Genomic DNA, 27,767 nt, shown 5'->3' on the forward strand with positions numbered 1-27,767 from the left:
AGACGCCCAAAATTGTGTGCAACGCCGAAGGCGTACTGGCTATCAGTAAACACATTCACTCTCTTTCCCTCAGCTAAAACACATGCTCTTGTTAATGCAATTAATTCTGCAGCTTGGGCAGAATTCTGACTCACTCTTGCAGTCTCAACAATCGTACTCAAAGTCGTAACTGCATACGCGGCCGTCACATCACCATTCTGTAGTTTAAAACAAGACCCATCGACATATAATGTGCCGTCTGGGTCTAATTGATTGATTGATTGATTGATTGGGGTACTTATAAAGCGCAACTATCACCCTACGGGCATCTTGGCGCTTGCATTGGGAACCCGTCCTGGTTTTTCCCTGTAAGATAACCCATACTGGGTATCCCCAAGGTGAAAGCCAGGCATCCCGCCGCGGGGGGCCGTTGTGGAGATTAAGCAGGCTTGTTGCCCAGAGCTGCATAGTGTGAACTCATGCTTAGAGTGGGCACCGAAGCGAGAATTATCGTGTCCGTGGACAATTGGGTTCTGGACCCTGCCGCGTCGGGAATCGAACCCAGGTCCCGGGCCCGATCTCTGCTTCAGGGTATGCCTCCTCTAACCAGTGAGCTACACTTCTCCACGGAGTATCTTTTAAATCAATCCTACCTTTTGTCTCTTCCTCAGTTCTGAAGCAACAATCATGGGGCTCTTAATCACTCGACTCCTGAGTAGTCGGCAACAGTGTTGCTGTATTCAATATGTTGCATCACTTGATCTGAATGTGACTTGCCAAAAGCGTCAGCTCATAGCCTGATAGTATAGCACTGGTGAGGTGCTGAGTTTTCGTTCGATTCATGAGTGTATCCACAGCATGTGGAACCATGACTACTAACATGTTGTTCATGACTAGTCCGGCAGACTGTCGAATAGACACTGCAGCTGCTGCTGTAGCTCTCAAACAACTTGGCAATGCTCTGGCTACCGGCTCTAATGTGGATGAGAAATATGCACAAGGCCGCTGTTTGTCACCAAATTGTTGCGTTAATACACTCAATGCACAACCTTCTCTTTCATGGACATATAGAGTAAATGGCTTACTGTAGTCAGGAGTACCCAACACAGGAGCTGAACACAGCGCATCACGTAAGTCGGAGAAGCTCTGTTGACATTCATCAGACCATGGCAAAGGGCTCGGAACACCTTTTCCAGTCAGGGCTACCAATGGTTTTGCCATGAGAGAAAAATTTGGGATCCATTGCCTACAGTATGACGTAATACCCAAAAACGCACGTACTTCTCTCTGTGTGCTTGGTACAGTCATCTGTGAAATTGCTTTGATTCTCTCTGGGGTCAACCTTCTTCCCTCCTTTGACAAAAGATGACCTAAGTAGGTCACTTCTTGGCAACAATATTGCAGTTTAGAAGGTGACACCTTGTGATGTAAGTCTGACAAATGACGCAACAAAGAAATTGTAGCTGCTTTGCAAGTTTCTTTGTCATCAGCTGCCAGTAAAAGATCGTCTATGTATTGGATCAGAGCAACACCATGAGGAAGTACAAGGGCATCTAATTGACTCTTTAATGCTTGGCTGTAAATTGAAGGGCTTTCACAATAACCTTGTGGAGCGCGTTTAAATCTGAAACTGCGACCTCCTAAGGAGAAACCGAAAATGTCTCTACTTTCTTCGGCTATGGGAATGCTGAAAAAGGCATTTTTCAAGTCGATCACTGTAAACCATGAAGCTGAGGCAGGAATCAACGTCAGTAATGCAGTGATATCTGGTACCACAGGAAACTGTGGAATCACTATTTTGTTAACCTCTCTGAGGTCAATCACAAATCTGTAAATTGGAGGTTTGGAAGGGTCAGTACGTTTCAAAATCGGCAGAACAGGACTATTGCAGACGTTTCCTCTAGTTTCCTCAATCACATCTTTCTGTATTAAGTCTTTCACAATCAGCAAGAGTGCTCGTTCACCTTCATTCGAAATCCGATACTGTGGGATTCGTGGAAATTTAACATTCGCTTTCAGACTTACCACATAAGGGGGAATTTCCAAGAGGCCTACATCGTTAGGACCAGTCGCCCAAAGAGTATCAGGGAGAGAACGCAGCTCCGGTGGGAGCTTGTCCATCGACATATACATTGGAGAGATGACTCGTTTGCCTAATGTGAGCTGTACTCCCGAAGGAGAACAGTACAGTGTCGCATGCAGGCGTTTCAACAGATCTAAACCAAGCAGATTCTCATTACAACCGGTTGTTAGGATAAGGGGTGCTTCTAGTTCGCATGGCCCAACAGATATTGACAAAGGACTAGAAACAGGATTGTGAACAGGGGCGCCTGAAAATCCTACCGAAGTGTTCGTTAAGCCAGACAAAGGTGCGCCAGGGAGTTTTGCATGCATAATTGAACTTTTTGCTGCACCAGTATCCAACAGAAACGGTTCGACCACGCCTGAGGTAACTACTGCGACATAAGGTCCACTCTGATCAACTGGAACTGATACTACTCCCTCTCTCTGCCTGCGGCTGTCCTATTGCTCGCTGCTTTGAATCTCTTCATTATGATCATAGTAATCTTCAACATGATACTGTGGAGATCTACCTGGTTGCGTAGGTTGTATATTTCGCTGATCGAAATAATTCGATTGGCGATCAGTCTGTGGTGTCATCGTACCACGCCCTCTACCTCTAGGAGCTTGCATAAACCCAACATTACCTCTCTGAGCTGGGACACCACTAGTTTGTGGGTGCAGAACTGGACACGCATTCTTATAATGACCCTCCTTTTTACAATAAGCACACTGATTCCATGCTAATTGTTGTCGGGGAAAACTATAATTAAATCTTTGGGCCGTCCCTTGCAGGAATTGTGGCTGCTGCTGAAACTGGGGTCGCTGCTGTGAATCTGACTGATTCGAACGAGGCGGATACGCCTGTTGCAAAAGAACTTTGGTCTTTAAATCTTTCGTTTTCTTTTCTGATTTTTCCTTCTCTTCTTTCTCTCTATTCTCGTAATACTGAGCAGTTGCAAGTATCTGTGCTGTCGTCGATACTGCCCATGCACTTTCAGAATCCTTTAACTTGTTACTAAGCTCAGGTAGTAAATTAAACACAAACTTGTCGACAAACAATCTCTGGCCTCCCTCAGTACTCATATCTTGCCCACTGTGATCTACGAAGGTCTCTTCAAATCTAGTGAAGAAGTCAGAGACGCTTTCGTCCTTCTTTTGCTTGCATGCCGATAATTTATCCCAATTGACTCGTAACGCTGGCATCAGCGTTTTCATCAGAGTAATTATTCTGCCAGGTAAGGCAGCAATCAGAGGTTCTGGTTTAGCACCGCCGACTTGTTGCGCATCTGCCGCTGTAATAGCTGCCCAATCACCTCCTAAGGCGACTGGGTGGTTCTCTTGCCGAATTTTGGCCCATATAGGCTGTGGCACCACATTACCAAACAACATTTCAATGTCTGCCAAATTCATGACACACGCTTGAACTGTCTGCGTTAACTCTTTGTAATAACCAGCAGGATTTTTATGTGGGTCTGGTAATGCTTGTTTTACTGCTAATACTTCAGCCCGTTTCCAAGGGATGTGTATCCACACTCTCTGGAAATGTGCCGGGGCAGCTAAAATACCCAAGTTCCCATCAGCTTGAACTGCATCACGCCATATCGGTGGAACCTCCCTCATCGGATATTGTCCTCGTCGTTTCCTAGTAGTAATCGGTGAACCATCAGGGTCTCTTGTCGCTCGAAGAGGGGACTCATCCCTATAAGCTAAAATCAGTTCTATCGCTCCCCTTACTTCTGGACCTATCACCATTCCTGCGGCAAATTTCTGTTGAATATTTATCAGGTCAGAGGGGACGGAGTCTAAATCATCATCTTCCCATTCTTCACGCACAAGAGAACACATCACGTCAAAAACATAACGTTGAGTTGGTTCATTCCATTGCATAAATGTATCTAACACTCTTCGTGCATCATACTTCACAGCTTTCGACATCCACCTAAGAGCTGTCGAATCTAAATTGTCTCGTTCTTGGGAACCAGGAAGCTGGCTACGTCTCTGTATAGAGTCAGAAACGGGGGTCCCAATTAAAGACCCGTAGAGAGGAGTTAAGATATTAGTTACAGAGTCGGTTATTTTCCGACGAACGGAAAGCGGAGTCAGAATATTCACAGGGTTCGGGAGCAGGGCAGCTGGAGCAGATGAAATAGTAAGGGTGGGAGTAGCAGGTAAAGCAGTTTGCGAAACGACAGGCAAAGGCGGAACGGGCAACCCAGGAAGAGGGGGTGCCGAAGGAACATTAACCACGGGAAGGATAGGAGCTGTAATCAAAGGAAGTGGAGCAACTATTCCAGGCTGACCAGCAGCTGGCTGTACAACAGGTAACAACTGTGGTACTGTAATACCCTGTGCATACGGTGGAGGTGAATTCAACAGGTAAGACAACAGAGGATCCTTTTCATGATCCTCCATCGGCTTAGCAGGACATGATGGCAATACAGGGTAACATTTATCAATTGCCAAATTATATTTTCTATTCGCCATCTCCATTGCTTTCTCAGTCTCGTTGACATGCAACTGCCTAGCAGACTCCATTAAAGTCAACCCTTTCTCTTTCTGTTCTTTCTTCGTTTTCCTAATTTCTCTCTGTTTGGCTTCTTTGCGCCATACGCGAAAAGAATCAAACATTGCCGGCCGGGCTTTTTTCTTGAACAACTTCATTTCTAGATTATCTAGTATTTCCGTTTCGAAGCTACCATGCGGTGGCCAACTAAGGACACCATCTTTTTTGGTATAACGGACCCATACTTCATTATACGTAATAGGACCCACACCATGTTTACAATAGAGCTCATATGTAGGAGTTCCAATCGGAGGAACCGAACACGAATCCTCCAACCGGGAATCCCCGTTGCAACGTAACCAGGACAAGGAACAATTACTACTGGTAGTCATGACAACAAAAACAAATTCCAACAAAAATGCGCAGAGAACTTAGGCCTACCAAAATGAACCAATACCAAAACAAAGATTATCTAAACAAGAGCAACCAATGATAATCTACGAATCAAACCAGAGCAACAAGGAACAACCAAATCGAGCGTAACTAAATACTTAACTGAAATGTGGAAGACGTCACCAAGGAGAACCCGTCTACGTCTCGCCGTACTAAGGTCTGCACCTCGGGTCCAAGACAGGGCGACAGTCAGGGCAGCGGTCCTCTGTAGCCGTCTGGGAACGGGAACCCTCGTGGAAGAGATCGTCGGGCCACTTTTACGACATGCAGGGATCGATGAAGCGGGGTACCTCCCTCCGGAATCTTCACACGAAACTTCTCGAACTTTTCAGGCTTTGGACCGGTACCGGATGACGTCGCCCCACATTGGGCGCCAATTTGAGGTTCTGGACTTTTAAGAGTCCAGAGGTGTCAGGGAAACAACACCCGAAGACCCCTGAGTTCCTCCTGTCTCGGTGCACAAATAAACAGAGACACGGGCTTCTCGATGGTGGCGTCAAAGACCAAGGTTTATTTACTGCAGGGACACAGAAATCATAGGAACCACACAGAGGCAGAATCTACGAGACTGTTCGAATTGCATTAAGTGGGTTACTCTTTAACCGTAAATTTGACATCAAACAATAATTAGTTGTAGGTTTTCAGTATTCGATCAGGTCCTCTCGACAGTTTTCCATTCTTTGCCCGATCCTCCCCATCATAAAAATCGTAATCTCCCCATTGTAAAAGCCCAGAAGGAAAGGAACAGAGCCAGGTGCAAAGGATTGAAATGTAGGATAAGAGGTGTTTATGGGTCATAAACGGGCATGGCTACCGTCTTCGGCCTTTCAGTCAGGACAACGGACACGAGAACCAGTATAGCAGGACTGGCCTCAGGCAAGGGAGGCAGCTTGATTCTGCCTAGTCATGCAGCGTCAGCCTTTCTCGGGCTCGAGCTTACGTGTCCTTAACAAGGTGACTCTGCCGGGGTCATCGTCCGTTCATTGACTATGTGAGGGCAAGAAACAAGATGGATGCCGTAACTAAAATGGATGCCATGACTTTTACGACAGAATGCCCTATTTTCCAGTGAATTCATGCTAGTTGCGCAGCGAAAACACTGTCATGTATACAATGGATAATTTGCGGTTCATTGGTACCGAAATCGTGTCAGTACTACGATACCGAATTCACGGGTTCGGATCGCTACAGAACCTCAACTGTCTTTGTATATTCCAATACATGCCAAAGACAGAAGTGGAAATGATCAAACCAACTTTGTACTCAGATTGAAAAATCTAGGAAGAATGTCAACAAAGCTCTGTCTGCATACCTCAGAGACCATAGAATGGGGTCGATCTACAACAACAACATACGTTTTCATATGGCTGATATCTACAGAAGTGATGGAGTACACTTCATAGATCAGGGAAATTGAGTTTTTCTGAATAACTTGAAGCTGTGCATCCGCACTTACATGTAGCTCCAACTAATAAACACAAGGGCTCTTTTTAGAGCTGCCTTATATTCCCAATATCGGTTTGCAGAGTGACAGCTGCGATCTGGCTAGCACAGGGAGACCTGCGGGCCGTCGAGCAACCTCGCAGAGGGACACCTGCGGCCTGTGGGCTCAGCTCGCACAGGGAGAGCTATGGGCTGTTGGCTCGGCTCACACAGTGTGAGCTACGGGAAGTCAACTCGCAAACGCACACCAGCATGCTGGCTCATAGAGGGAGAGCTCCGGTCTAACACGCAAAGGGACACCAACGGGTCAACGGCCCTGCTAGCAGAGACACACCTATCACCTAATGGACTGACTCGCACATGTCCAGCTAGGGACACGACGGCTCGCAGACGCACAGCTGTAAGCCGGCGGACTGCTACTGTTTTATGCTTTAGGGTAGTAAAATGGTGTTTGGGTAGTGTAGGGGGTTGTGCTGGGGGTAATATTTTATGCTTTAGGGTAGTACAGTGGTGTTTGTGTACTGAAGGGGGTTCATGCTGGAGGTAGCGTTTTAGGGTTTAAGGTAGTGCAGTGGTGTTTCTGTAGTGTGGGAAGTCATTTATTTCCGAAATGTGTACAGTGCATAGCTGCCCCAGTGACGGGGCATCCCAGCGCTACCTAAGCACAAGTGCTAATGGACGACTCCAGCAAATGAAAACACACTATGCTGGAAAAAAACAGGTCTTTATAGCCTTTCGAAATGCCAAATGGTTCTAAAGTCCACTATTTGAGATCGGGAGGGAATTTCAAAGGTGGGACGCCTGCTCTGGCTCTTTGAAGTTGGGGGGTACAAACCGAACCAAAGTTGGCAGAGCGCAGAGGATGATTTGGCACATATTGAACTAGCAGATCCTCTAAAATTGGTTGACCTTGTTGTGTCAAAATTTTGTGGCCTACACACAAAGACTTAAGTAGAATTCTTTTAGCTATCGGCAACCAATGGAGCTTGGGCAGAAAATTCAAAACCAAACAAGATTTAGAAAGTGCTAGCAGGGCGCGAGCTGCAGCATTCTGGATTCGTTGGAGGTGAGAGATACACGATTTATTGGTGACTACGTAGAGGGAGTTGCCATAATCCAATCTCGCTAAGATTGTAGCCTGAAGAATATTTTGACGGACCTTAGGTGCCAAGTAGCCAAGTAAAGGTTTCAACCCCCTTAGGAGACCAAAACAAGACCCCACTAAGGCCTCGGATTGTGTGTCGAATGAAAGCTCACTGTCTATCCAAAAGCCTAAGTTCTTTACTGCCTTTTTTGGCAGAGGTGCAGGTTTTAGTTTGTCAGGCCACCACTGTTCAGACCAGAGAGCACTATCTCTCCCCATCACGAGAATTTCTGACTTGGCAGCATTAAGCTGTAAGCAATTTGCTATCATCCAGTCAGAAATAGCTAAAAGGTCCTCTTTAAATTTAAAAAGATTGGGGCAGATTTATATCGGACTTGCGCCACTTTTACGCCGCCGTTGCGTCACTTTTGTAAAGCAGCGGCGGCGTAAACCCTGCGCCATGTTGCGCCCCATTTACAACGTGACGCATCTAGGGAGATGCGTCACGTTGTAAAGCTTGCGCCACATGTGGGCGTACCTGCACAGGGGGGGGCATTCCGGCACAGGAACGCCTCCGAAAAGTGGCTGAGTGAAATCTACAAGATTTCACTCAGTCACTTTTCCGGCCATGCTGCGTCAAAACCCTGCGCCTGCTTGAAGCAGGCATAAGGATTGACGCAGCATTGTGACGATAGGGCACTCCCGAGCCTTGCTGGAGCTGCGTCGTGCTTGCGACGCAACTCCAGCAATGCGCCAACCTTCCGCCATCAGATGCGTTACGCATCTGTTTATCCTTGCGCCACGATGCGCTGCATTATAAATGCGGCGCATCTATCGTGGCGCAAGGGTAAACTTTCGTGACGCATCTTTCCTGGCGCATCCCTGCTGATTTGCAGGGATGCGCCAGGGAACATAAATCTGCCCCATTATCTTGACACTTTTTTGAGAAGACGATAACTAACTGGGTGTCATCGGCATAAGAAACCAATGACAACCCTCTACTTCTTGCCAACAAAGCTATGGGTTGGACATAGATGTTAAAAAGCGCAGGGCTCAATATGGAGCCCTGTGGGACCCCATGTTTGATTGCGTGCATCTGTGAATGGTAAGGTGGCACCACCACTTGGAAAGTTCTACCTTCCAGGAAGGACCGGAACCAAGCCAAGTCCGACCCCCTGACCCCAATATCGTGTAGTCTGTCTAGAAGAATATCATGGTAAACAGTGTCAAAAGCGGCACTTAAATCTAAAAGAATTAAGGCTGCGGAGTTCCCAACATCTAGGCTGCTACGGATATCATCCATCACCGCCAACAGCACCGCTTTGGTGCTGTGGCGGGGACAAATACCGTTTAATGAGAGGTCAAGAGTTTTGTTGTGCTCCACAAATTCAGCCAAGACTGAGTTAACATATCACTCTGTAGCCTTAGCTAAGAAAGGGAGCTGGGAGATCGGACGAAAATTACTCTGGTCTGACGGCTCCAAGGAAGTCATGCAGCAAGTACTATTTTAGGATTTACAGCAGTGCAGTGGTGTTTGTATACTGTTTGGCGGTTCATGCTGGGGGTATCGTTTTAGGGTTTAAGGTAGTGCACTGGTGTTTGGGTAATGTAAGAATCGTGCTGGAGGTAGCATTTTAGATTTTACGAAAATGCAGTGGTGTTTGGATAGTGTAAGGGGCCATGCTGGGAGTAGTGTTTTAGTGTTTAGGGTAGTACAGTGGTGTTTGTGTACTGTAGGGGGTTCATACGGAGAGTAGCGTATTAAGATTTACAGTAGCACATTGGTGTTTGTGTAGTGTAGGAAGTCATGCAGCGACTACTGTTTTAGGATTTAGAGTAGAGCAGTGGGCTTTGTGTACTGTTTGGGGGTTCATGCTGGCGGTAGCGTGTAAGGGTTTAAAATAGTGCAGTGGTGTTTGGGTAGTGTAAGAATCATGCTGGAGGTAGTATTTGAGAGTTTACGAAAATGCAGTGGTGTTTGGGTAGTGTAAGGGGTCATGCTGGGAGTAGCGTTTTAGGATTTAGGGTAGCACAGTTGTGTTTGTGTAGTGTGGGAAGTTACACAGCGACTACTGTTTTAGGATCTAGAGTAGTGCAGTGGTATTTGTGTACTGTTTGGGGGTTCATGTTGGGGGTAGCGTTTTCAGGTTTAAGGTAGTGCAGTGGTGTTTGGGTAGTGTAAGAATTGTGCTGGAGGTAGTGTATTAGAGTTTACGAAAATGCAGTGTTTTTTGGGTAGTGTAAGGGGTCATTCTGGGAGTAGAGTTTTAGGGTTTAGGGTAGTGCAGTGGTGTTTGTATAGTATGGGGTTTGTCCTTGGAGTAGTGTTTTAGTGTTTACGGTACTGCAGTGGTGTTTGTCTACTGTAGGGGGTCATGCTAGGGTAGTCTTTTAGGGTTTAGGGTAGAACAGTGGTGTTTGGGTAGTGTAGGGGTTCATGCTGGGGGTAGTGTTTTAGAGTTTAGGGTAGTGCAGTGGTGTTTGTGTAGTGTAGGGGTTCGTTCCCGGGGGTGGTGTTTCAGGGTTTAGGGTAGTGCAGTGGTGTTTGTGTAGTGTAGGGAGTCATGTTGGCGGTAGTGTTTTAGGATTTAAGGTATTCTACTGGTGTTTGGGTAGTGTAGAGGGTCGTGCTGGGAAAGTATTTTGGGATTTATGGTACTGCAGTGGTGTTTCCGTAGTGTGGGGTTCCTGCTACGGGTAGTGTTTTAGGGTTTACAACAATGCAGTGGTGTTTGTGTAATGTAGGGGGCTGTGCTGGGGGTAGTATTTTAAGGTTTAGGATAGTGCAGTGGTGTTTGGATAGTGTAGGGGATCGTGCTGGGGTAGTGTTTTAGAGTTTACAACAGTGCAGTGGTGTTTGGGTAGTCTTTGGGTAGTGTAGGGGGTTTTGCCGACAGACTGAGTCACAGAGCTCCGAGCCGACGGAAGGGCTTCTAAAGACATAGCCACGACCTGGTGATATGAGGAGAGGCAGCCTGGAAGCCATATCTCACACAGACACAGATGCTAGTTTTGCCTCGGAGAGGTGAAACTATGAACCCGATGGCTTCTACATGGAGAGATGAGAGCTGACGGAGTTAATCACAAAATGGCTGCCAAAACTTCCTGGTTTCAACCATTCATAGCCAATAATCCGCAAGCTGCTGCTGGTAACCCCTCAGCCAATCACATGTCAGAATTCTCAAATATCGATATCTGTAAAATTTTATATTTCTCAAAAACTACTGAATGGATTTACACCATTTAAACAAAAGTGTGCTTTCTTGACCATCACCTTTCTCCCTGCCAAATTTGGAATAATTCCGTTCATCAGTTTCGTATGGGAATTGCATGGAGAAAACACGTTTTAGGACCCTCTTTTTTCTCAGCCCCTTCTACACCATTCACCCCCAAACTTTCAATATAAGAGCTAATCTAAAAAAGAGAAACTTTTTGGATAATTTCATAAAGATTCGTGAACTGATGCCAAAGTTACAAGCACATACAAGGCTCCAGAAGGGGGGCCGCGCAACCCCCCTTCCAACATGAGTGAAGCTCCGGGGCTGCGCAGATCCCAGCGTACCCCCGCAACCCCTGCGAGCCCCTGCTATTATTTTTTTTTAAAAACCCCCGGAACCTAGCCCACTTAAGAGCCTCATTAAAATGAAACCCGAGAACCCGCGACCCCAGCACGAATTAGTGCCAATTATTTTTTTTAAAATTATTATTTGGGCCCTAGGAGTCCTTCTGGGACCCCCTGAGCAGACCTAGTGGGTCTGGGTTTTTCTACCCTGCCCCCTTCTCTTGTTTTATACCTTTGCTTCTCCATTTTTAGGTGACTCGCTTCTACTGAGCCACAAGTTATGACTGCCAACACTTCCTGGTTTGGAGTGCTAGCACCCAATCACAGTGAAGCTCACACACAAGACTTTGGCTCCACCCAGATATCGAAACTTTTATTTTTCTAATTTCTCAGCAACTACTTAACTGATTTATACCATTTTCTAGAAGGTCGCTTTTTGACCCAAGGACTACCTTTCTGCCAAATTTGGAGTAATTCCATTCTGTAGTTTCGGCTGTAGCCTTGCACAAAGTTTCCCATAGGAAATTGATTTTTTGACTCTTATTTTTTGAATTTCTCAAAAACTACTGAACGGATTTACACCATTTAAAAAAAAGGTCACTTTCTGAACCAAGCTCTACCTTTCTTCTAAAGTTGGGGTAAATCCATTCAGCAGTTCGAGCTGTAGCTTGTCGCAAAATTTCCTATGGAAATTAACATGGAGAAAACGACTTTTGGGACCCCCCTTTTTTCTCAGCTCCCACTTGACGAATCACCCCCAAACTTTCAGGACAGGAACTGACCTGGATAGACTTTTTTGGGGAGAATTTCAGGAAGATTCGTCAAACAACGCCAAAGTTAGTACAAATCAAAAAATGCTTTTCATATGGAAACTAGGTTCTAACTATAACTACCTAGAAGGTAATATATAATTATATGTGATCAAGATCCAGGAGGGATCAAAACACGTCAAGGCTGATTGAAAAACTGGAAAATAAAAATACCTGAAGCACTGAAACGTGGTCCATGCCTGCTTTCCATCACCCGTAGTGACAACAGGAATCGTGAGCAGCTTGTGAGAATATATATATATATATATCTCCTAATGAAATTGCTCACGCATTGAAGCACCACACATGATGTTGGAGATTTCACCTTCTTTATTCATTTGTGCAGCAGCAAAACACAGCGCACTTGTCCCAGCAAAGTAACCTCTAGCCATGTGCCAAACACGTTTCTGGAGGCATTCTCCCTTCTTCAATAGCAGGCTGTGGAGGAAAGGAACGGCTGACTTGCATCTTATGCTCGTTTTAAATGTTGATAGTACCGCCCAGGGGGGCGTGTTGTGCAAGGCATTATGGTTAGTGTAGTCTTGGGTAAGTAGTGGTAGACTCACATGTCTACCACTCTCAATAACAATTTATATTTCCCTCTACTAATCCACCACTATTCTTCTTTTATTTTCTGGAGTTGTGTTCGACTCGCAGAAAAGCACTTCAACACCTTGTCTGCAGTGTTGAGCACTATATAAAAACATTTCCAATTACAATTACTATACTCCTGTTTGTTTTCAAACTCCACTGGCAGCACTTTTATATTGTGCACAACTAGTCCAGTAGATGTTGTTCCAACACAACAAACATTTACATCCAGTTTTTTAAAGGAATTTTGCACTAAACACTTTTATTAAGAAACTTTTGCCAGTGCCTGCTTGTCCACTAACATACAAACGTTGTCTACGCCTTACTGTACCAGTAAAACTTAATGGCAATGAAGGCCAATCTCCACCAGCTGTTATATGCACTTTATCATGCACTTTACGATATTTAGGGATAGGAAGTATCAAGGCACTCCTCAGACTAATAGAAATAGGGTATAAAGCCAAAGCTGAATGACTGTTTGGAGATCAACAAGCTCTGCTACTTTTAATTGCTTAATTATTTTGCACAAACACGTGCAGAACCTGATCCACTAGATTGTCTTAAGATGATAACCAAGCAGGAAGTAAGTTTTAATTATAGCATATTTTTTTTAAAAAAGTGGAAAGCCTGATCTACCTTCTTATTTTAAAATGTAATCCAGCAGGAATCAAGATGAATGACCAGCCGTAAGTTTTTCTTTTTAGACCCACTTCTTATGACTTTGTAATGAACTTGTAATGGTAACTGTAATGAAATATAGTTTTAATCTGTAAAATTGTTATTGTTTTTAACTAACCTAAACAATAAAATTGACTTTATCCACTGAGACAGAAAAGTGTAGGCTTGAATGTGGTGCATGTACATTTAGAGGTATTATGCAGAGTTCCATGATCCACTGATGCAGTTACCTCCTGATCAATCTGTGGTTGTTCTTCATTAGGTTGACCAACTAAATTGACTACGTTAATAGATCAAATATTCACCTGATCCATAACATTCTGCATCTCATTAATAGCAATGGTTGCCTTATTCTCAATAATAGGCCATCCAAGAGGATCTTAACAATGATATCCGGAACTCTGGCTGCCTTGTCATCTATCTTTTGCAAACTCAGCTGCTACTGTCTCCTCCTGTTGAATCTCATCCTTCAACATTTTCAAATATGTAGCAAAACACAAACAGTCAATATGGTCTTTACTGCCTTGAAAGACTCTTTATAGCAGTTGTATTCATTTACAATTCTTCTTCATGACTCCAAAGTTTAAACAGTTGGAGACTAGCCAGATAAAATAATTCTCTCTTATCTGCACTTTGCCAACGTACTTTTAGGTGCTTGATGAGACTTTCTTTATTGTACCTCACTAAATAAGCATTACACCCACTTTGACATGCCACTTTTGATGTTTTTTCCACATTGTTACTGTATTTGTAGAACTGAACTACTTCATACAGACAGAGGTTTTCTAAGTGGACATTTCTACTTGGGTAATAGGTGTACAGCATATTTGTTTTCACAATGACTGTACTATTAGGTTCAGAATAAGTAAGGTATTCAATCTCATACAAATACTTCAATACAGTGTTATGAGTAGAAGCAAGGCGTAAACTAATCCAGGCAATTGATTGGCCTTCCCATGTAAACTAAAGAACTTAATTTGTTACTGGCCTCAAGAGAACTTATTACTCTGCGCGAAGCAACTTCAAATTGAAGCTATACAATTGAAGCTATACAATTTCTTGGTTAAAGCCTTGTTCTGCAGAAATCTATTTCCACACCACTTTCATTTTTGTCTTTTCAGACTATGTAATGTAAGAGGTAACATATCGAGCAAAACCAATAGAAGTGTCAGTCACAAATTGTATGTCTATTTTGCATTCCACATAATAAGACAAAATATAGGGTTGCATTCACTTCTCTTAATGTTGTACATGTTCTTTGCAGATTTGCCAGTGACTGTAGGTCAGACTGCAGACATGAATCTATTTACTCTGTCTTTAGAGATTACAGGCTTAGGGAAACCAAAGTGACACTTGGTATTGTATTTACCTTTGGCTCTCTATCATCAACAACAGTATTTGCTCCTTCAGTCAGACTGAAGGTGCAACAATTGCTGTCTAAATTATCTATTTCAACTCTCATTAGTAATCTCACATGTAATATGGTGTTCAGGGAATGACAGTACTGACTCATCAGTAATCTGTAAACATTTGGTGCACTATTTAAACACAGTAACATGTGAATATATGGAACACCTCTAGCTTGGTTTTCTTTTCTCCAAAAGTAGTCAATGACCTCACTGAGAGAAGGATTTATTTTGTTGCAGATAAAGTGAAGTATAGCTTGAAATCTATGATTAATTACCTGGAGACATTTAATGGAGCCCTTAAGCACACAGTATTTTAAAGAAAATGTCAGAAATGTTAAGATTGGCTTCTCTAAGGAAGTCATGCAAATCACTCCAAGCACAATTTAAAGTTACAAACCAGGTAGGTGCACCTAAGTTGTTCAACATGCACTTCAGCTCACCATGCTGACAGAACCAGTACGCAGTTCCCTGTTGACATGCCATGAAATTTATTTGGGTACACTTACAATTCTCATTTTTACCATTAATTTTTCTACAAATTTATACTTTGACATTCACACTTTTTTCCTGTTTTCACAATGTGAGCAATAACATATGGCAAAACAGATATTTCACTTAGAAAGTGAAAAAGATAAGGAATGTTTTGTCTAAATTGAGGATCTTCAGAGTACAGTCTAGTTGGTTGTCACTCTGAGGCAGGAATCTGAACTTAGCAGTCATCTTAACTACCACCTTCTCATGTGGGAAAGAGATGTGGAAAGCAGCAATATTATAAACTCTTTCCCCATGCACTAATCGCTTCACCGTCCAGCTTCCTTCATCTGCTATAATTGTAACACAATACCCTTTACATCTCTAGAGTGTAGAGGCCAAAAGCTGTAGTCCTCATATATCTCTTCAGCTTTTCCACAATCTACTCTTTCAAACTGTCACTATCAGTACACTTTGAATTGAATGTGCCTATTGGATGTATATGCTGATCTATATCGACATTTTCTTAGAATATATTTGCTGTATTGAGGACTTCTATGGTTTTCTTTACTTTCTCTATACTAATCACTTCCTGACAAATCTTTTGATATTTAATTGGCACACAATTTACTAGAATCACTAGGGGTTCCTCTACTTCTTGATATACATCAAGATTTTCGAAATTCTGTTTAAAATCTATTGGAAGATACACAACATTTCCTCCAAGACCTTTGACTAATTCACTGAAAGGGAATTTAGCACCTTTTGTCATCATTTTCACTGAGGATTGAAATGGGTATATTGTGTGAAACAAAATAGTGGGATACATATCGAGCTCTTTTAGTTCAGAAGGAAAAGGGAACATTTTTAACTTATTTGAATATCTCATGCAGGCATTTTATTATAATCAAGTTTAATTATGCAGTACTTGCACACTACTTGTTTAAGATATTAATCAAACTGATCCTTTGCAATAAAATAGAGGGACAAGTTTAAACCACTGAATAAAGTCTTCTTCAGTTTTTGCTACAAATTTGAGTAGATGTAGTTTTAAATTATTTTATGTCTTTGCTGAGCTTGTCTAATTTATTAACAGTGTTATCAGTCTCATTGGTAAGAGGTAGTACTACTTCATTTACTTCAGGCTGACTTTCAAGCCCAAAGTAAGTTATTTGAATATCTTCAGCTATATTTGTAATTTCTCCCACAGTGTCATTTAAATCAAGTTTATTAAAAGCTTCTAAATGCAGAGCTGGACTTTTTACAACAGACAACCCTCTAACTAGATTGTGCATTTATGAGTGTTACACAGACAGCATTTGCAAATAAGTGGCAAGCCAATAAATGTCCTTTGATAGTTTCCTTACTTTACAGGGATCCAGGGTTTGTAAAATCCTGTTTTTTTATTTTAAAGATGCACTGTTAAACTTTCTAAGGAATAATCTAAACTTGTCAACTGATTCTTGCCTTATCTTACAGTTACTGCTGCACTATCACCGATACACTAGAGCAGGAGGTCTACACTGTAAAATCTAATCCCTAATCATTTCATCTGTACTTCTAGGTGCTTATCTTTCCTTTGATACCTTGTTTCACCTCATACGATTGACCATCTGTATCAACAGGAAACAGTAAGCTATTGGCTTTATAGTAGCTTTCTTCATTAAAGAAAGCCTCACTATTGGAAATGTGTTTCCACTCCCTGTCAAACATGTTGCCAAAGTTCAATTTATTGATGCGTTGTTTTTGATGGTGCAGTATTGATGTCACACATGCAATTGGGACTTCAAGGGGTAGTGACTATTTTTTTCAAATTTATGAACGATTTGGGTCTTAGAGTGAACACGTCAAAAACATTTTTCATGAAATGTGGGGATGGTAGTACAAAATGCAGAGATATTTATATTGAGAATAAAAAGGTCCAATTTACAAAAAGATTTTACTACCTTAGTATCCTTTTTGACCAGAAGGGGACATGGACTCAGGCAGTTTATCCAAGGAAATTAATGTTCATGAAAGCCACTGCCGCCTTAGCTATCTTCGCTAGAAAGCTGGAGAGACGATCACCCGTAGAGCTGCTACATATCTACCAGGCTAAGTGTATCTCTACAGCTATGTACTGTTCAGGTGTCTGGGGTTATGTAGATTCATAGCCATTACAACTAGTTGAGAATGCTTTTTAAACATTTTTGTTGGCAGTTCCAAGTAGCACATCTTCCTATGTTTGCCATTCTGAATTAGGATTGCCATACATATCTGACCTTATAAAAATAGAACCCATTTTTTTATGGCATAGGATTTGGATGACATAAAAAACCACCCTTAGGGGCCGATTCCGATGTCGGCAGGAAACCCCTCCGGGTGACTCTGCTCCGAAGGGCTTTCCAACTGACTCGGCTCTGTCAATTCCAAGCGAGTAAGTACGATGTCTCCGCACGACTCAGGACACGGCTCGCTCAGAATCTCATCGAAGTCAATGGGAGCCTGTGCTCAGAACGCGAACATGGGCCCCCATTGCAAAAAGGGGAGGGTGTGGACAAGTGTGCATACTGTGGCAGGCACCTCATGGTGCCCGCCGCACAGTGCATGCCTGGACAGGGTGGAACCATGGGTACCCCCCTGCTACCAAGTCGGAAGGCCCTGGTTGAAGGGGGGCCCACTACGGCCCCCTAAAGTACGTCTCTGACAGCCGCTTCATGTCGGAGTTGATGACTCCGAACAGCTGTCAGAGTCGTGCATCGGAATCACTCATCTAAAAACAAATGCCATTGGGCTGTGCGAGTCGGATCCGGTTAACATTGTTTTTCCAAACCACGTCTGGAAGCGAGTCGGACAGGCCGAGGGCATTGGGAGCATCGTAATTACACGCTCGTTGAATCGTCCGAATCGATTGGAAACATGACTTCCGACTCCGATTCGGAGAGTCCCGATGCCGTTAGGAGGCCGTCCGGCCGAGATTGGAATCGGCCCCTTAATCGGAATTTTTTAAACAATAGTCTTAAGCTTGAGCGGGTTTCAACCATACCATATATAAAATATGTAACAAATTTCATGAACGACCCTGGTCGTCCTGAATATTACAACGAGCCTAGTACTATGATTGCTGCCACAAGAAAAGATCTTAAGGGAAACTGTCTGACATTATTGGACTCAATTAGACTTTCAGCAGAAATAGTGAAGCCAACTGTACTGGCAAACATTTCAACCACCTATAGCATCCAGCCCTATCTTAAAATCATGCATGGCAGATATGATAGATTTTTACTGACTAAATTTAGATTAGTAAGAATACATAGATTAACAAGTTTCCCTACTATGAACGAGTGGTTCAGAGTTATGAGCAGGCACCCTTTTGATGAAGTTTCCCAACAATCAACTCTGCATGTCGTTTTATTCTGCAAATTTCTTTCTGTACAAAGAAAAAGGATATTATCTGTTTTAAAACAAATTGTAATTAAATGAGAAAAAATATTTTAAGGTGAAGTTTTAAAATATTCTGTTTTTTGTGTATGCATATAGGAAGCCAGCTCAGAATGATTTCGATTAGATTTTTTAGATCATGTTTAAAGCTTTATTGATTATAATGATGCGTGATACTATATGCTTTTATGATTATCTTGAGAAAAATCGAATAAAGCTTTTTGAATTGAATTAATTTGATGTCAAATGCATTACATGACCAACAATCATCATGGTCTTTATTCATATTGTACGTAGCAAAATAGAAATAATTAATAATCCACTATAATTAATAAACAACATTTATGTAGTGTGGGTTGTGATCTTGTAAACAATTCTTATTCCACAACTTTACAGGCCTTGACATATTTTACAAATAAAATATGTTGTAAGGCCTTTAAGGAGGCTATCTAGAAACTCTGTACCATGAAATACATAGTTTGAATCCAATAAAAACAAAGAAACCTCTGATGTAGATCAGTTGATAAAAACACAATATTCCTTTCAGGAATGGTCGAAATAGCATTGTAATATTTTATTTGATATTTTTGTTATTGCACAAAGGAGATCGTAAGAAACCACCTCAATCTTCTTTCTTCAAAAATATCAAAAGAATAAATAAGTTTTTGACTATTGGTGAGGCATTTGAGCTATTTAAGATAATTATTTAAATCAAAAGGCCGAAATGGAATGCTTCTCAATATCAAGCTTCTCAGGTCAATGGCTTATTTATTGGCCGGGCGGGAATTTCAATTACGCTGTGGTAATCGGATTTATTTCTGTAATACTGCATCACTTTTTGGTGCAGAATTGCTGATATTAATGCAATTACTCCTGCTCATGTAATTAAAAGTAATTTGGTGAAAAAATCCCACTACAAGGGCACATTTAGCATGCGTGAGCACACGCTTGCACTGGACATTTGTGTTCTTCTCCATTCAAAACTACTACTTACCTCAAAATACATCCTCGCATCTATTTTGAAAAATAGTGCTAAATAACACGTGGCCAGAGATATATATATGGGGTCTTATTTTTGCATAACATTGACGTTAACACTGAATCTAACCTTTTGAAAAAGATACTTGGGGAAGTTATCACAATTTTAGTAGAGGGCTAAGGGACAGTGATACAATTACAGTTAACATCATCTTGATTGACTCTAATGGACCACATAAAGATAAAAATAATGTGTTCCATCTATCTATAAGAGAATTAAGCTTTTGTATTGTACTCATTAAATTATACTGAGCAATGTTCCTTCCTGATAAGAAAACCATATAGTAAATATTGTATATAGGTATAATTTTAAGATAAGATAAACATAACAAACATTGACAGTGACTAACATAAACAAATTGGGTTGAACCATGGCATTGTAAAGATTGGGGTGTAATTTTGAGTATGGCATATATGGAACATGATGTCCCGTTCAACCTACTTATCAATTAATCAATCAGGTTTCTTATAAAGCATGATTACTCACCCATGAGGGTCTCAAGGCACTGAGTGAGGTGTGGATCTGTTGTTCAGTCAAAGAGCCAGGTCCTAAGGTCCTTCCTGAATTGTGGTAGTGATGGTGATTGCCTGAATTGCAGATGCAGGGAGTTTCAGGTCTTCACAGCAAGTTGGAAAAGGATCTTCCTCCAGCCGTGGTCTTGCAGATCTGTGGGAAGGTGGCCAGGGCCAGTTGGGCAAAGCGGAGATGTCTGATGGGAGTGTAGAATGAGGGGCAGTGGTTGAAGTATACAGGTCTGGAATTGTTGAGGGCTTTGTGGGCATGCGTGGAGAGCTTGACGGTCATTCTTTTGTTGATAGGTAGCCAGTAATGATCTCTCAGGTGGCCGGTGATATGTCTACAGTGAGGGATGTCCAGGATAAGTCTGGCAGTGGTGTTCTGGATATTCTGCAGTTTCTTTTGGAGTTTCTGGGTGGTGCTGGTGTAGAGTGTGTTGCTGTAGTCAAGTCTGTTGCTAATAAGTAGGTAGAGCATGTGGGAGCAGGCGGATGAAACAGAGTTGATTTTGTGGTTGATTAAGAATGAGGAGTCCAGGATGATGCTGAGGTCCGTGGGTGTGTGGGGATCTCTGAGCACTGCGTGCCACCAGTAGTAGTCCTAGGTAGAGGGGGTGGGGCCTAGGATGAAGACTTCGGTCTTGCCTGCATTAAGCTGGAACACAAAAACTTGACCGTTTTTAGGACATACAAGATTGCTTCGGGACCTAAGGGGTATTCAATTAGAGTCCCCCCCCCTAATCGTTAGTTTAAAAAAATTACCAATCATGTCTGGTCCAAAATGTCTCATTTACAAACAAATCTGACTTTTATAAAAGCATTCAGTTACCAATAAAACCTGGTTACTTCCATCCCCTGTACCTAAATGGATGTATGCAAAGAAAAAAGTTTGTGAAGGAAAGAAAGCACCTCACTTAAGCGTCACCAGGGGAGCTGCTGCTAGGTACTCACCAGTTTACCCACGTTTCTCATCATCGGTAACTTTCTTATCTGTGAAAAGAAAGAAAAAGTGTCCAAAGTAAAAGACCCCGTCAGTGAGAAAGAGTCACCCCTTTTCTCCAATTAAAATAGAGTTATGACTCACACAGTTCTGTTTTATTCCATGGTGTGAACCTACTCATATTTGAAACCAGACTGCATGTTTCAGACCACTTTAAGATGGGCCAACATTCTTCACAGCAATTTCTTCAGGGCTCGGGCCACATTTCACCACACTGGATTTCAAATATTTAACCCGGGTAACTGGTAAGAAAAGAATAAAGCACATGATAAAAACTCCCAACTATTCAGGACATCCTAAAATCTGTGTCCACTGACACAAATCATGACGGTAACATATACAATACAAAGTTCATAATATATTTACCAGGTGGAGGCCATCAACATTCGTGCCAGCACCCCACCATTTTGAAAAGGAATCCTTGATTCACAGGATCCCTGCTGCACAGTCTGTTGCCAATCATCAACCTACAAGTATATGCACAATTATTTTCACCCTTTCTTTGGTAGTGGTACTAAAAACTGCCATTAGATTGAGTACCATGTCATCGTATATGTTATCGTCATGATTAGTGTCAGTGGACGCAAATTTTAGGATGTCCTGAATGGTTGGGAGTTTTTATCGTGTGCTTTATTCTTTTATTACCAGTTACCCAGGGTTAAATATTTGATAGCCAGTGCGGTGAAATCTGTCCAGAGCCCTGAAAAAATTGCCGTGAAGAAAAGTGGCAATGAAACATGTTGGCCCATCTTAAAGTGGTCTGAAACATGCAGTCTGGTTTCAAATATGAGTAGGTTCACACCATGGAATAAAACAGAACTGTGTGAGTCATAAATCTATTTTAATTGGAGAAAAGAGGTGACTCTTTCTCACTGACGGGGTCTTTGTTTTTTGACACAAGATGTTTCTGTGCATATTCTAGTCTATTAATTTATTCTCCTTTTACTTGTTACACTGGACACTTTTTCTTTCTCTTCACGGATAAGAAAGTTACTGATGATGAGAAACGTGGGCAAACTGGTGAGTACCTACCAGCAGGTCCCCTGGTCACGTTTACGTTAGGTGATTTCTTTCCTTCACAACCTTTTTTCTTTAAATAGACCCTTTTAGGTACAGGGGATGGAAGTAACCAGGTTTAATTGGTAACTGAACGTTTTAATAAAAGTCATATTTGTTTGTAAATGGGACATTTTAGACCAGACATGATTGGTAATTTTTTTAAACCAACGGTTCAGGGTAGACCCCAGTTGAGTACCCCTTGTGTCCCAAAGCAATCTTGTATGTCCTAAAAATGATCAGGTTTTGGTGTTTGATTGAATCTTTGAGTGGAGGGCTACCTGACTGATTCATTCCCTCTGATGCTCCTTGTTGTGGATGCATTAAGCTGGAGGCAGCATCCAGGTGGCGACTGCCTTCATCCCGTTGTGGAAGTTGCTCTTTGTGGCTGTGGGTTCGTCTGTGAGGGAGATAATCAGCAAGGTGTTGTCAGCATAGGAGATGATGTTGAGTCCGTGGCTTCTAGCGATGTCTGTAAGAGGTGCCATTTAATGTTGAAGAGGGTGGGGCTCAGGGAGGATCTCTGAGGAAATTCCCAGCTGTGGATTCTGAGTTGAACGGTGGAAGTCTGACTCTCTGTTTTCGGCCTGTGAGGAAGGAGAGGATCCTTTCTAGGGCTTTGTCGTGGATGTGGGTGCCGCGGATTCTTGCACAGAGTGTGGTGGGAGGTGGTGTCAAAGTCGGCTGGGAGGTTCAGGAGGATTAGGACAGCAGAGTTGAGCGTTGAAGGCTTTCTCAATGACTTTGGCAGGGAAGGGGAGCAGAGAGATGGTTTCTTCAGCACAGGATTGATGTCAGCGTGCTGCCAGTCTTTCGGGAAGGTTGCAGACTCGATGGAACAGTTGATGGTGCAGCAGAGTTTAGGTGCGATGAAAGTGCCAGCTCTATTGGAGATGTGGTCAGGACAGGGATCCAAGGGGGCTCCAGAGTTGATGCTCTTCTTGATCCTGAGGGTGTCGTCATAGGTTAGGGGGGTCCAGTTGGGCAAAGTCTGCTAGGTTCTGGAGCCATTGGTTGCAGTGGTTGTGGGTGTAGTGGGTGGGTCTTGGCTGTCAAACCTGTCATAGATCTCCTTGATCTTGCAGTGGAAAAAGGTGGTGACGTTATCACACAGGTCTTGAGAGGGGGAAATGTCTGCTGTCTCTGTGCTGGGGTTGGCAAATTCTTTAATCATGGCAAAGAGTTGTTTGCTGTATACTATTTAGAGTGTATTCGGAGCTCTACACTAGATAGGGTGGACAGGACAGCCACAGATTTTGGAGGCTCTAATTAACGCCAATAAATTAAATTCACAACCTATCAAATTAAAGGCTTTCCTAATATTCAATGCAGTGTAAATCCAGATTTTTGTATTCAGTTAGGTGTCATTAATTTTAGTTTAAGCACATTACCAAAGTCCTGAACTTCCCTTAGTAACAAAATAGTATTACTTCTAAAAATATATCTTCAAATTTGTATTTTTAAATAAATATTTAGGTAATAATGGAAAAATGTAAATATCATTTAACCCTAATGCCATAAGGACCTGGGGATTTCTATTTGTCAGTGTATAAAATACTCTGCTTACTTATTTCAAGTTATATCTAGTTTCAGGTCATTCTTTATGCAGAATGTTGTGCACATATAGAACAAGAAGGGACACCATCAGTCTGTGAAAAGTGTGGATACTGCCCCTTTGGAAGATGACATGCACTTCTGACTACACACACTCTTGACTACACACACAGACTCCTGACTACATAATACTCATTATTTAACAGACTTTCTACACATGCACACCTATCTACACAGTCTAGATTTGCCATACACTCCTCATATCACACTCAACCCTGTGGATACTTATGATTCATGTGGCACCTCTTGGACATTTGTGACCACTTCCAATTATATATACTCTCCCCCACACCTATTTAAGGAAAATGACTCCTTACTGTGTGGTCACCCCCATGTTTTTCCCTCAACCTTCTAGCTGGATTTTTATCTGCAAACTGGGAGACTGTTGTCCAGTGCCCGGTACATGTGCTCTGACCTCTAAAACATGTTGACATTGGTTATAGTTAGGGGTGGGCTATATATTCTGTTCTGCTAGTGAAATTGGCTGACTTTTGGCCACTCCGCATTATGCAGAGTTCTGGACAATTTCTGCCAACTGCTGTGTGCCGGAGTTATTTCTCACACATGGCTTGCAAACAGTAATTTGCTGACTATGATTTGGCAACCCTTGGTGTAAATTTTAGTCACTAGGAGTGCAACCCTCAAAATGTTCCCAATACAGGAGGTCACAACTCTTCACGGTTAGAAAGCTACCACTCAAATAGAATGAAAATCTACAACAGTGGCAGTAAATTCAACCTAAGAAGCTGTGCCCTCTGCCCCACAACAATTAAATTTCAGTTTGTATTATGATTTGGAGCTCCAAAGAGTTCCACATAGAAGTGTACAAAAAAAGGCTGTAATATATCTAAACATCCAGAGCTTAATGATAACAATAACAAGATAAAATATAAGACCCTTAAAATAACAGATTTTGGAGGACAGTGGAAAATTCAAGCAGCATACAAGGAGTTGAAAGTGAAAATGCACAAATATAAGGCCAATTTCACCATACTAATAAAATATAATACTAATTAAGACAGCGCAAATCAAGCTGTACCGTTAAATGCTGCAGTAGCTGCAACTACATGATACAAACATCCTAAAATTCTATATATAAAATAAAATAAAAATTTTCCTCATAGTGAACCATGTGCAAAATACACACGGAAACTAGGGGTGGGCAGAATTTGCGCTACGCAAAGTTCTGCTAAACGGTAACAAATCCCCGTGAGCACGCAGAAATTCCACGAACACGCAGAATTGCTTGTTCGCAATGCTTTTTTCCTGTTCGCAAACGCTGTGTGCGTGCTCAGGGGAAATATCTTGCGAACACGCATTTTGAGAACGCGAACAAGCAAAAAATTCCGCAAAGCCGCGGAACGCAGAATTTTGGGCAATTCCGCGTTCTCAGCGGAACGGGAAATTACTCAAATTTCGCAAATTCCACGAGCAGAACAGAATTTACCGCCCAGGCCTAACGGAAACCTAACAGTTACAGGTTTCGTTGTACGTACAAAATTCACAGCAGCACACAAGATGACAAAATGTGCATGTGCACAAGTATAGTATCAGTTTCGCACATCCTTATAAAAGATTCTATTTGAAATATAAAATGAACTTTGCTCAAATGGGACCCCAAACAGAAATACACGCAGAAGTGTAACAGATACAAATTTCATTGTGCAATACAGTCTTCATAGTGGCATACAAAATGTCAAAAAATGTAAAATACGCAAGTACAATACCAATTTCATTAGTCCATTAAGGTGCCATCCAGATAAATCGGTATGACTCAGATTGTAGCATTAAATACTATAACAACATCAAATATTTAATACGAAGACCCTCAATTCTAATTATACTATGCAGTAATTATATTCCACACGGAAACCTGTTCAGCATACCACAACTAGTTACAACACATTAGTCCTTCTCCAAAATATGTTTAAAAATTGTTTAAAAAAACTGCACATTTTAAAACACACTTGTTCCGAGGGGAAAGGGGGGGGGGGGGGGGGAACAGTTTCGGACTTCCTTGTCTGTGTCGATGTTGTATTTTCAATACAGTGATCTCAAGAAGTGATGTTGTAATGGTTGCAATAGGGGACAAACACATAAAACATGATTTAGATCCTGTACCCAGCTTCCACATAAGTGACAAAGCATGTAATGCCTGGCTAATCCCTCCCATGCCCGTTATGATACATAGGAGCAGCAAATTCAACCTTAGCAGCAGAATAGTTCTGCGCACTCCATGGGGGAGATTCCATACACCATACGGTTGTGGTTGTTTATAAATACGACTCCCAACTATTGTATCACTGCTGGAATGCCCTGAGCACAAGGAGGTATCTCTTTTATGAAAGACTTCGTAAATTGTCTTTTGAATTCGTATTTTCAAAACTTGTTTTGATGAGGAGCCAATGCCACTGTGCCCAATTCCAAATACGTTTGCAGCTTTCACATGATTCCTGAAGCCAACGCTTTTTCTTTTCAGGCTGGCAAATATTTCCTGTCCTAACGCTGCCCGTAGAAGGTTTTTAAACACTGTTCAATATGGTATTACTCCATTTCAAACGTGAAACCATGGCGAACACATAAGTTGAAAGGAGCCCGAATTCGAGCCGGATCACTACTACTGGGGCTGCTCAGTTCAAATTAAAGATCTGATGCCAGAAGCGTCCTTCCACCTTCTCAAAGAGAACCCACAGCTGTTCATCCACTGATTCACAAGCGTAACTCAGTTCAGGTGGAATTTTAATGTTGCAGACTGATAAAACATGTGAAAAGTGTCTTTGCCCATAACATTTATAGAATGTACCAATTGCGCATGCTTGAGATATTGCCTTACTTCTACACTGATCAATGTGATCACTGTTTGTACACTTAATTGTAAAAATTCTTCCTAAGTATGGGTACAGCTCCACTACATCAAGTTTGTCTTTCCCCAGGAACCAATGCATGTTTTTCCTAACTCTACATCCCTGGTGTCAAAAAATCATAAGTTTACTTTCTGCGGTATTTATTTTTAGAAAGTGATCTTGCACATATCGCGCTAGCTCATTAAGGAGCCTTTGAAATTCTATCAGGGTTAAATCCATCAGGATGGCATCATCCCTCTGGCCCACCACGTGGAGCCATTGATGCCTATTTTTCGGTACCGAACGACCTCCAGGAGCGAAATCACAATGCGAGCAACGTGATGTGCCTATTTTCAACCGTTCATTATTAATGCCCAATAATGACAGGAGGGTGCATGGTATTTGAAAGTAGGACATGTGAACTTAATGTAAAACATATCCTTACAGTTACAAGGCCCTAAAACTATTTTCACTGCAGCAGATTTAGCTGTTCTATAGAAAAGCATTGATGTAAATTATTAAAGTTAATAGGAACCAGCTTAAATGTTGATTCTTGAACTTTTTAAAATATATATTAGAAACCCAATTCATTGGTATAGTTGGATTTCTAGTAAATATTTTACAAAAGTTACCTTTAGAAGTATTTTACTTGTCTAGAGCCTCTAGAAGACCATTTGTATGCTTCCAACTGTCACCCAAGGAGTTGAGTAGATCCTTGATGAGATGTGAATTTGCTCCCAGAGCTAAGACAATGGCCTTGGGTGTGGAGAGTTGTCCTATTCCCTAGTGCCCAGATACCTAATGAAATTCCAATATGCAAACACTGTCACAGGCAGATATAGCTAACACTAGAGCCTACCCCATCTTTCGTCCCCCTAGCCAGCCAGGCACCAGTTCCAGTGGGACAGGAGCTACCTTGGAGCCAGTTTTGAGTAACCACAAAGGTAGGGTTGCTCATTTCTCCTCTGCGGTGGGCACAGGATCTCTGCACAGGGAAAGAAATGTTCTGCCATGTTCGATTTAGGTAGGAATTGGCACTGTAGGATTGTTTACATTAGGGCACACTGGAACTACTACAAAAGTGGGTACCCCTTGGAGTATTTTCCTTATTGATTAGGAAGAGACCAAGAGCCCCCCTCACTGACCCCCCTCACTGACTAGTACCAGGCATAAATGTGGCACCACTAGGCCTTCTCTTCAGAGCACTATTTGGCAGTAGAATACAGAAGAAGGG

Source organism: Triturus cristatus, chromosome 6, assembly GCF_964204655.1.
Source record: "Triturus cristatus chromosome 6, aTriCri1.1, whole genome shotgun sequence".
Classification (NCBI taxonomy): Eukaryota; Metazoa; Chordata; class Amphibia; order Caudata; family Salamandridae; genus Triturus; species Triturus cristatus.